Consider the following 11,725-nt stretch of genomic DNA (forward strand, 5'->3'; position numbering starts at 1 on the left):
GAGTGGGAAGCGCCTGGGGAGCAAGTGTTAAGGAGGCGTTCACTGTCGGGGTAGTAGTCTTGCCTCCTTAAAATTTGTGCTCTAGGCGCCTCTTTCGCCTTAACCTAGTCCTAGCTGTATAGTAAACATTTTATTTTGTTTGAGTTATACTTCCGTAATGGTAAAATGACGTTCAGAAATACCGATTTTTCAATACAACTGTGACAAAATGTGGCTTATTCTCAAATGAGCGTCCCTATTTACATGTTGAACCTGCGGTGTCGGTCAATTCCTAATTCTTTAAGACGTAATGGTTTCTGAAAAATAGTGATTAAAATAAAATTATGGCCGGCGGCGGTGGCTCACGCTTGTAATCCCAGCACTTTGGGGGGCTGAGGCAGGCAGGTCACTTGAGCCCAGGAGTTCAAGACCAGCTTGGGTAACATGGCAAAACCCCGTCTCTACGAAAAAATACAAAAAAATTAGCCGGGCATTGTGGCGCGTGTCTGTAGTACCAGCTACTTGGGAGGATCACTTGAGCCTAGAGAGGTCGACAGACTGCGGTGAGCCATAATCACGCACTGGCACTCCAGCTTGAGTGACACAGTGAGACCCCATCTCGACTCAAAAAAAAAATTAACTTCCCCTCCATTTAGTATTCTTACATGTACATCTAGTAGAGCATTAAAACGCTACTCAGCATTTAGCAAAACTTAACCTTATGCTTAAAGAGAAAACGGACACTACAATTTTCAGACTATTAGACTTTATAGGAGTTACCTGCTTTTGTTCTTTGAGAGGGTAATAATATAGAAAAAATAAAACAGCCTAAATTATTACAAGTACATTAAATGGACTCAACTTCCAAGTACAGTTGGGAACTAGGAAAACTAAAAACTGTTCATTAGAAATGTTCTGCCAGGTGCGGTGGCTCACGCCTGTAAGCCCAACAATTTGGGAGGCCCGAGGCAGGCGGGTCGCTTAGCCCAGGAGTTCGAGATTAGCCTGGGCAATAGTGAGACCTCGTCTCCACAAAGAATTTAAATTAAAAAATTAGCTAGGCCGGCCGCGGTGGCTCACGTCTGTAAGCCCAACAATTTGGGAGGCCCGAGGCCGGAGGGTCGCTTAGCCCAGGAGTTCGAGATTAGCCTGGGCAATAGTGAGCCCTTTGCCTCCACAAAAAGTTTAAATTAAAAAATTAGGCCGGGCGCGGTGGCTCACGCCTGTAATCCCAGCACTTTGGGAGGCCGAGGTGGGAGAATCGCCTGAGGTCGGGAGTTGGAGACCGGCCTGGCCAGCATGGTGAAACCCCGTCTCTACTAAAAATACAGAAATTTTCATTAGAGTAGAAATGTTCTGCCGGCGTGGTGCAGTGGCTCACGCCTGTAAGCCCAACAATTTGGGAGGCCCGAGGCAGGAGGATCGCTTAGCCCAGGAGTTCGAGATTAGCCTGGGCAATAGTGAGACCTTGTCTCCACGAAATATTTAAATTAAAAAATTAGCTAGGCCGGGCGCGGTGGCTCACACCTGAAGCCCAACAGTTTGGGAGGCAGGGCGTGGTGGCGCTGCCTGTAGTCCCAGCTACTCGGGAAGCTGAGGTAGGAGAATCGCTTGAACCCAGGACGCGGAAGTTGCAGTGAGCCGAGATCGTGCCACTGCACTCCAGCCTGGGCGACAGAGCAAGACTCTCAAAAAAAAAAAAAAAAAGAAGAAAGAAAAAAAAATTAGTTGGGCGGGGCGGCGCGCGCCTGTAGTCCCAGCTTGAGCCTGGGAGGCCGAAGTTGCCGTGAGCGGAAACTGCCTTCCAGCCTGGGCGACAGAGCGATACCTTGTCTCAAAAAAAAAAAAAAAGAAAAGCTTCAATCTCAATCCTTTATTTGGTGTTACTTAGGCTTGGGTTGTTGAAGCATGGATTCAGTAATTAAATAAATAGGTGAAAGTTACGTAACAGTTCAACGGTGATTTTCGAGTGAAACAGTGGTATATACTGCCGAAAACCTGTCTTCCTGTCAGTCTCAAAAAAGAGGTAGTTTCAAAACTACCTCTTTTTTAAACATCTATCAGTTTTTGATATCTCATTTCCCTTTCCACATCCTCCCCTTTGTCCACCCAAATTTAATGGTTTAAATACTTGGATCTGACACTCTAGAGTACACCTAAAGGTTTTGGTCTTAGTGGATTGCTTGTGAAGCAAAGAGCCCTTTGAACATTACCACCATACAAATAAAATCTGTTCTTTGATCTCTACCCTTAATTACCTCGAGTTAGTTTCCCTTGTAGACAGACTGAAAATGGAAATACATAAGGAGTTTAAAATAATTGGGTTACAAGTTTTTGACAAGAGAAATAAGAGATAAAACATTTAGATTTGTTTTTCTTCTATAAAATTAGTTTCTCTTCTACCTGGCCTACAAACTACATTCTTTTCTCTCTGTTTTGTTCATACTAATTAATATTATCAAATTCCAGTTCAGTTTCCGCTAAACCTTCTTTAGCATCTTGACCTTCCTTTTTGCAAGCTCCAATTGCACTTTTCGTTTATTTCCCTGGCTTTCTGGCACATACTAGGCATTCAACAGATAATGGATTCCCTTGGATTGAATCCCCTCCCCTCCTCTCCCCTCCCCTCCCCTCCCCTCTGTTTCCCAGGCTCGAGTGCAGTGGCAAGATCTCAGCTCACTGCAACCTCAGTCTCCCGGGCTCAAGCGATTCTCCTGCCTCATCCTCCCGAGTAGCTGGGACTACATGTGCCCGTCACCACGCCCGGTTAATTTTTGTGTTTTTAGTAGAGACGGGGTTTCACCATGTTGGCCAGGCTGGTCTCGAACTCCTGACCTCTGGTGATCCACCCTCCTCGGCCTCCCAAAGTGCTGGGATTACAGGTGTGAGCCACCGCGCCCTGGTGATAATGGATTTCTTTAACTTTTCATTTGTAGTCATAGTGAACTTTGCTCGCATTGTAGCTCACTAGATTTGAGCTAATAAAATCACAGTCACATCAGAATTTTTTTTTTTAGTTTAGTTTTGGAGACAGGGTTTCACCCAGGCTGGAGTACAGTGGCAACATTCATAACTCACTGCAACCTCAAACTTCTGGGCTCAAGCCATCCTCCTGCCCTAGCCTCCCGAGTAGCTGAGACTACAGGTGCGTGCCACCATGGCCAGATGTGTGTGGTTTTCTTTTCTTTTTTTTTTTTTTCACTTTTTGCTAGGGATGGGGGTTCTTGCTATGTTGCCTAGTCTGGTCTTGACCTCCTGGCCTCAAGGTGTCCTCCTGCCTCAGCCTCCCAAAGCACTCGGATTACAGGTATGAGCCACCATGCCCCGCCCACATCAGATTCTTAAAGAACTAGGTCAGAAGCTATGGACAATGTAGACTTGCTTGCCCTAGCACATTGGATCCAGATGTTGGAGTTAGTTTTTTTTTTTTTTTTTTTTTTTATTTTAGTGGTAAAAATCATCTAAGACTCAGTACAGCTAAATAGTTAACAAATATGAACCTAAGCATCAGACCTCTTTCAATGTCAAGGAAAAAAAAGACTGGAGAAAAATGTCTCCAAATATGTTGAATTTATTCAGGAATGGGAAGAGAATATTAGAATTCCGGATGCATGAAATGGCAAGCCAAAAGTATGTCCAGTGAGGGAAGGGTAAAAGGAAGCTTTTATTGGCAAAAAGGGCAAGTTCAAATAAAGCTGCTTGGAAACAGAAGCAAGAGTTCTGTTCAATGAACAGAGTTCATTGGTTCCAGAGGCTCAGAGCCAGAGTTGTCATCATTTCATTAGTGGAGATGCTGTTACTGGGCAAGTGTTCTTTTAAGAGCATCTTATCTAAATTACTGCAGTCCTAAAGAATGATAAGCTTTGTCATAGAAACATGTATATGTCTGAAACCTGCCGACTGTGCAAAGGAGGACATGTGTGAAGGATGCGAACTGATCTCTTGTGGAGCTTTTAGAAAGTCTTCAGGAACAGTTCTTATCTCAGACATACAAACATGAGCCCCTTCCTTTGTGCCTTTCTGGCCCTATTTTGTTTGGTTCTGACAAAAGTGATTTCATCCTGGTATCTGCAAATTTCACTCCTCTCAGTGCTGCCTTTCTTCAGTGACACTCTTTGATTATGTCTTATAGATTGTGTTTCCATGATTATTTACTAATGAATGACCACCTTTCCATTCTTAGCACTGCCGTATCAATTCAGAGCTGCATTACTTTGCTACAGAGCTGTTGCAAAATTTACAAGGTCTTCTTGCTTCAATACATTTATTCATTCATTTAACACAGTATTTTTTTTTTTTTTTTTTTGAGACAGGTTCACACCCTGTCCCCCAGGCTCTGAAAGTTCTGGAAAACCTTTGAAAAATTTTAAAAAAGATAAAATTCAGACCTGATCAGGAAAGGTTCTTGTGGTCAGTAAAAAGATGATTTTGGAGGTAGAGCAAGCCTGAAAGCAGATGTATCAGGAGGCTGTTGTAATAATCCACCATCCATACTGCAGCCAAATTAAATTTGTAAAGGGATATCCTATCATAGAATCCTCAAGTTTTAGAGCTGAAATGTCGATTACAGATATTTTACTTCAATTCTCTCATTTCGCACAAGAGGGAATGGAATTAAGAGTAAAGGTACACTATTTGACCATGACCTCATAGATAGTCAATGTTAGACTAAAGAGGTCTAGAACTCAAGTCTCAGATGCTGTATTTAATTTCTCCCAAAAACCTTCATGGATTTCTACTCTTCACAATTTAATTAAATACAAAGGTTTGTCTGTTGCCCAAAGGCTTGTCTCTTGCTCCCTTTGGAATCCAGGTTATATTTAATATTACTTAGCAGGACAAATAGCCCCAGGACAGCCTCTGGTTTTTCAGTTCCCACTTAGCACCTGCCCCCAGTATACCCCTTTCTTGTGAGTTCACCTCTGCATTTTAAAAGGTTTTTTTTTTTTTTTTTTTTTTTGAGACAGAGTCTTGCTCTGTCGCCCAGGCTGGAGTGCTGCAATGGCGCGATCTCAGCTCACTGCAACCTCCACTTCCCAGGTTCAAGTGATTCTCCTGCCTCAGCCTCCCGAGTAGCTGTGATTACACTATGCCTGGCTAATTTTTATATTTTTGGTACAGATGGGGTTTCACCATGTTAGGCTGGTCTCAAACTCCTAACCTCAGGTGATCCACCCACTTTGGCCTCCCAAAGTGCTGGGATTACAGGCGTGAGTCACTGCGCCCAGCCAAAATGTCATATTTTATCCAGCACATTTGGGAGTTGACGGTAAGAGGAATTTTATTCTGTTCAAAATATTGCTATATGATTACTTATTTAATGCTTATCTTCACCTCTAGATGATATGCTTCCTGGCTTCCGAGTCACTGCTGTTATATGCAAAGCCTAGCATAGTGTTTATATGCAGTCGGTACTCAATGCATATTTGTAGAAAGAATAAACAAATACTGCTTTTCATTTATTCATTTAGCAAATATTTGTGAAAGCATGCATTGTACTAGAATACAGCAGTCTTACATGCTTGTGTTGGGATAAGTAGCCATTTGGGAGGGGAAAAGAAGCTGAATTTCTCCCTCATTCCTGGGGAACAGTGACATCAATTTTAGGTGGTTTCAAGATTTAAAATAAAAACTTTAAAAATATCACAGGAAAACACATGTAACCTTTAAAGAATTTTGATGCAAAACCTAAAGGCAGTAGTATGACAAGTTAACACATTTAATACATGGACTTTTGTCCAGGCACGGTGCCTCATGCCTGTAATCCCAGCACTTTGGGAGGCTGAGGCGGGTGGATCACCTGAGGTCGGGAGTTCAAGACCAGCCTGACCAACCTGGAGAAACCCTGTCTCTATTGAAAATACAAAATTAGCTGGGGTGGTGGCGCATGCCTGTAATTCCAGCTACTCGGGAGGCTGAGGCAGGAGAATCGCTTGAACCCGGGAGACAGAGGTTGCAGTGAGGCAAGATCACGCCATTGCACTTCAGCCTGGGCAACAAGAGCAAAACTCCGTCTCAAAAAAAAAAAAAAAAAAACATAGACTTTAAAACTTTTTGCATGGTGCTGGTCTGAGTGCAGTGGCGTTTACAACTAAACCAGTTACAGATTTATTTGTTCCTTCTCCACTCCCACTGCTTGACTTGACTAGCCTAAAAAACAAACAAAAAATAAAAACTTGTTGCATGGAAAAATATACTATAAACAAATTTAAAAAATAAATAAGAATCGGCCGGGCGCGGTGGCTCAAGCCTGTAATCCCAGCACTTTGGGAGGCCGAGACGGGCGGATCACGAGGTCAAGAGGTCGAGACCATCCTGGCTAACACAGTGAAACCCCGTCTCTATTAAGAAATACAAAAAAAAAAAAAAACTAGCCGGGCGAGGCGGTGGGCGCCTGTAGTCCCAGCTACTCGGGAGGCTGAGGCCGGAGAATGGCGTGAACCCGGGAGGGGGAGCTTACAGTGAGCTGAGATCCGGCCACTGCACTCCAGCCTGGGTGGCAGAGCGAGACTCCGTCTCAAAAAAAAAAAAATAAATAAATAAAATAAATAAATAAATAAAAATAAATAAATAAATACATAAGAATCTGGGATGGTGGCAAAGAAAATAACTTTGCATCTTATCTGAAGGTCAAAGGTGTATTTCCTTATACATAAGTATTTATAAATATATAAACTCTAGATTACCAATGGATTAAAAAATTGGGCTATGGACTCAAAAAAGTTCCCAGATAAAGATACATGTCTGGCTTATAAACATAGGAAATTATGCTGTGTCTCATCAAAAAATCAAATTGAATCTTGCTAAATGGACTTCAAAAAATCAAATTGGGGTGAGGCACGGTGCCTCACGCCTGCAATCCCAGCACTTTGGGAGGCTGAGGCAGGCAGGCAAATCATGAGGTCAGGATATCGAGACCATTCTGGCTAACACGGTGAAACCCGGTCTCTACTAAAAATACACAAAATTAGCTGGGTGTGGTGGTGGGCACCTGTAATCTCAGCTACTCGGGAGGCTGAGGTAGGAGAATCATTTGAACCCGGGAGGCAGAGGTTGCAGTGAGCCGAGATCATACCACTGCACTCCATCCTGGGCGACACAGCAAGACTCCATCTCAAAAAAAAAAAAAAAAAAAAAAGTCAGATTGGGCCAGGCGTGACAGCTCATGCCTGTAATCCCAGCACTTTGGGAGGCTGAGACAGGTGGATTACCTGAGGTCGGGAGTTCGAGACCAGCCTGGCCAACATGGTGAAAACCTGTGATTACTAAAAATACAAAAATTAGCTGAGTGTGGTGACCTGTGCCTGTAATCTCAGCTACTTGGGAGGCTGAGGCAGGAGAATCACTTGAGCCGGGATCCCGGCAGAGGTTGTCCTGAGCTGAGATTGAGATTGCATTGCGCCATTGCCCTCCAGCCTGGGCAACAGAGTGAGACTGTCAAAAAAACAAAAACAAAAACAAAACAAAACAAAAAAACCTCTAAAAACTGCTAACTTGTTGGTTTGGATAGGGAAACTGGGAAAATAGGGGCCTGGGGTTAGAGAAAGACTTACTTTTAATAATATATTTAATGTATGCATGTATGTGTGTATTTTTTTTTCCTTTTTCTGAGTCCCCTTTCCCAAAGTATGTATGTTTTACTTTAAAATATAATATGTACAGTTAATTAAAATTTAATATTTGCTAAAATAGATATGGACAAACACATAACACTATTGAACAACTGGGCTTTTTTGAAGGGTTAATAATTATTAATAAAGACCTAATTCTGGGTGGGCATGGTGGCTGACTCCTGTAATCCCAGCACTTTGGGAGGTCGAGGGGGGAAGATCACTAGAGGCCAGAAGTTCGAGACCAGCCTGGCCAACATGGCAAAACCCTGTCTTTAATAAAAACATAAAAATTAGCCAGGAGTGGTGGCGCACGCCTGTGATCCCAGCTACCCAGGAGACTGAGGCAGGAGAATCACTAATGCCCGGGAAGTGGAGGTTGCAGTGAGCCTAGATGTTGCCACTGCACTCCAGCCTGGGTGACAGAGTAAGACTCCGTCTCCAAAAGAAAAGAAAAAAATAAGACCTCATTCTAACTGGGGCATGACACTGAAGTGTACATATTGTAATAACCAAACATGCAAAACATGTATTTTAGACTCTGTCTCTGGTAAAACAGGTTTTGTAAAGTTTAGAGGAAAAGTATGATTCTATTCCTAAAGAATCTATTCTGTTTTTTTTTTTTTTTTTGAGACGGAGTCTTGCTCTGTCGCCCAGGCTGGAGTGCAGTGACACCATCTCGGCTCACTGCAACCTCTGCCTCTTGGGTTGACGCCATTCTCCTGCCTCAGCCTCCCGAGTAGTTGGGACTATATGCGGTCGCCACTACGTCCGGCTAATTTTTTGTATTCTTTAGTAGAGATGGGGTTTCACTGTGTTAGCCAGGATGGTCTCGATCTGCCTCGTGATGTGCCTGCCTCGGCCTCCTAAAGTGCTGGGATTACAGGCGTGAGCCACCATGCCCAGCCTCCTAAAGGTTCTGAAATTGAAAGTAACTCAAGAGTGATGCAGGGTTTTTTGTTTTTTGGTTTTTTTTCGAGATGGAGTCTCACTCTGTTGCCCACACCAGAGTGCAGTGGTGCAATCTTGGCTTACTGCAACCTCCACGTCCTGGGTTTAAGCAATTCTTCTACCTCAGCCTCCAGAGTAGCTGGGACTACAGGCCACCGCCACCATGCCTGGCTAATTTTTGTATTTTTAGTGGAGACTGAGTTTCACCATATTGACCAGGCTGATCTTGAACTCCTGACCTTGTGATCCGCCTGCCTCAGCCTCCCAAAGTGCTGGGATTACAGGCATGAGCCACCACGCCCGGCCAGGTTTTTTCTTAAAAAAGTTTTAGTTTCAAGGGAACATGTACAGGTTGGTTCTATAGATAAACTATGTGTCACAGGGGTTATTATTTCATCAACCAGGTAATAAGCTTAGTACCCAGTAGGTACTTTTCAAATCCTCACCCTCCTCCTACCCTCTACCCTCAAGTAGGCCCTGCTGCCTGTTACTTTCTTTGGGTGCATGTTTATTCAGTGTTTAGCTCTCACTTATAAGTGAGAACATGGTGTTTGGTTTTCTGTTTGTGTTAGCTTGTTTAGGATAATGGCCTCCAATTCCATCCATGTTGTTGCACAGGACATGATCTTGTTTTCTGTGGCTGTGTAGCATTCCATAGTGTATATGTACTACATTTTCTTTATCCAGTCTACTGTTGCCTAAAAAATTGCTATTTAGGTTGATTCAGTGTGTTTGCTATTGTGAATAGTGCTGCGATGAACATACACATGCATTTGTCTTTATTGTAGAATGATTTATATTCTTTTGGGTATATATTCAGTAATGAGATTGCTGGTCAAATGGCAGTTCTGTTTTAAGTTCTTTAAGAAATCACCTAACTGCTTTCCACAGTGCTGAAGTAGTTTACATTCCCGTCAGCAGTGTACACGCCTAAGATGAAGGTTTTTAAATGATTAAATTCTGGATAGACGATCACAGAAGATTGTAAGAATAATTTGAGAAAGAAAATTAAAGACATCTTGAATAATAGTGTCCTAATATGCATATTATTCCAATGTACTTAAAAATAAGATCTATACTCTGTAGTGTTAGAATGCTTCAATCTTACAGATATATTACTTTTATTTTTTCAAAAGAAAAATATTAGTAGGGTTATCTTGGCAAGGACATTGTGGCACTTTTTTCTTTTTTTTTCTTTGTACTTCATTGTACATTTTTTAAAAAACAAAGAACCCAACCCAAGAAATATCCTATTAAAGGAAAATGTGTTCTAAAAGAAGAGGCATTTCAAAGTTTCAAAGCCATGTATAAAAGAAAACTAAGATGGCTCACGCCTGTAATCCCAGCACTTCGGGAGGCCGAGGCGGGTGGATCATGAGGTCAGGAGATCGAGACCTGGCTAACACGGTGAAACCCTGTCTCTACTAAAAATACAAAAAGAAATTAGCCAGGCGTGGTGGTGGGCACCTGTAGTCCCAGCTACTTGGGAGGCTGAGGCGGAGAATGGCGTGAACCCGGGAAGTGGAGCTTACAGTGAGCCAAGATAGCGCCACTGCACTCCAGCCTGGGCGACAGAGCAAGACTCGGTCTCAAAACAAAAGGAAAAACAAAAACATAAAAGCTCTTAATAAACACTGAGTTAAAATGAACTTTTAAAGCTGTTCTCAGTTTATTGAAAAAGAAATGCATAATTCCATTGTTTGGGATAGATGATGTCACATTATCTTAAAACTGAAAGGAAGTACGACTTCTTAGCTGCACTTTTGCAATATCTCTATCAAAGAGAATAATCTATAGACTAGAATAAGCATTAAGAATTACTTAAGTATTCGGATTAAGATTGTTCAAGTGCAACTAGTTGCTTCTTATTTGTCTTTTTTTCTCTCCTAAATGAATTCACTTCTTTAGGTCCAAAGGATTATATATCAGAGTACTGAAAATATTTATGGAATTGATCTCAGAACCACTATAATCTTTTAAATATTATGGAGACCAACTAGGAGAGGCCTGAGAAAGTGTGGACAAATGTTAGATTAGCTTTTGTGAGGCAAACGGCTTTTAGAAACCACACATTAGTGACTGATATAAATTATAGGAAAGTTGTAGAAACTTGACATTGGATATTGCCCAGTGAGGCTTTAAAATAAAATACCTTTTCATTCTTTTTTTTTTTTTTTTTGAGACGGAGTCTCGCTGTGTGGCCCAGGCTAGAGTGCAGTGGCCCGATCTTGGCTCACTGCAAGCTCCACCTCCCGGGTTCGCCATTCTCCCGCCTCAGCCTCCGAGTAGCTGGGACTACAGGCGCCCGCCACCACGCCCGGCTAGTTTTTTGTATTTTTTTTTAGTAGAGACGGGGTTTCACCATGTTAGCCAGGATGGTCTCGATCTCCTGACCTCGTGATCCACCCGCCTCGGCCTCCCAAAGTGCTGGGATTACAGGCTTGAGCCACCGCGCCCGGCCACCTTTTCATTCTTGTCACTAGGCCTTTTGTGCATCTTCTATTCTAGTTACACAAAGTTGTTTGCCTTACCTCGGCTCAAGTGCTTTCTTTCAACAGGCATTCCCTTCTGTCAAGTGCTGCCTGTAGAAATCCCATTCTTCAAGGTCTACCTCAAAGGTCTCTCAAATGTACTTCAAGCTGGAACTAATTTCTCTTCTTCGCTCCTCTCATACTTCATGAGCACACCCATCATTGAATACAGAATATTTTCCTTAGTTGTATACGTGCTGCTGGTGCACAAACGTTGTATGTTGAGATCTTGGAGATAATCCTGTTTTCCACAGTAGATTAGATTAGAACATTTTGAGGGCAAGGAACAAGTTATATGTAGTTTACAAATCTCTGACTCCCCTCCTTCCTTAATCATATAATACAATGCCTAACTTAATGATTGGGTAGGGGGACCCCACTAGAACCCTGACATAACATACCTTAAAGAAGTGTTGTATTTCAATTTATAAGAGTTTATATGTAAAAGTTTCTTGAATTGTTGCACCCTGTGCTACATTTTATAAATCTACTTAAAGCTTTGATTTCAGAGCAGTTTTATCTGGAGGCATTATAAATGACCATATGGAATTTTAGGCATCTTTCAGCAGAAATTCGTTTATTGACATTTTTTTTTTGCATTTTTGCATTTGCTTTTCATTAGTTGTTTTGTCACCAAATTATCTAGTCAAAGCA

Source organism: Macaca nemestrina, chromosome 7, assembly GCF_043159975.1.
Source record: "Macaca nemestrina isolate mMacNem1 chromosome 7, mMacNem.hap1, whole genome shotgun sequence".
NCBI lineage: Eukaryota > Metazoa > Chordata > Mammalia > Primates > Cercopithecidae > Macaca > Macaca nemestrina.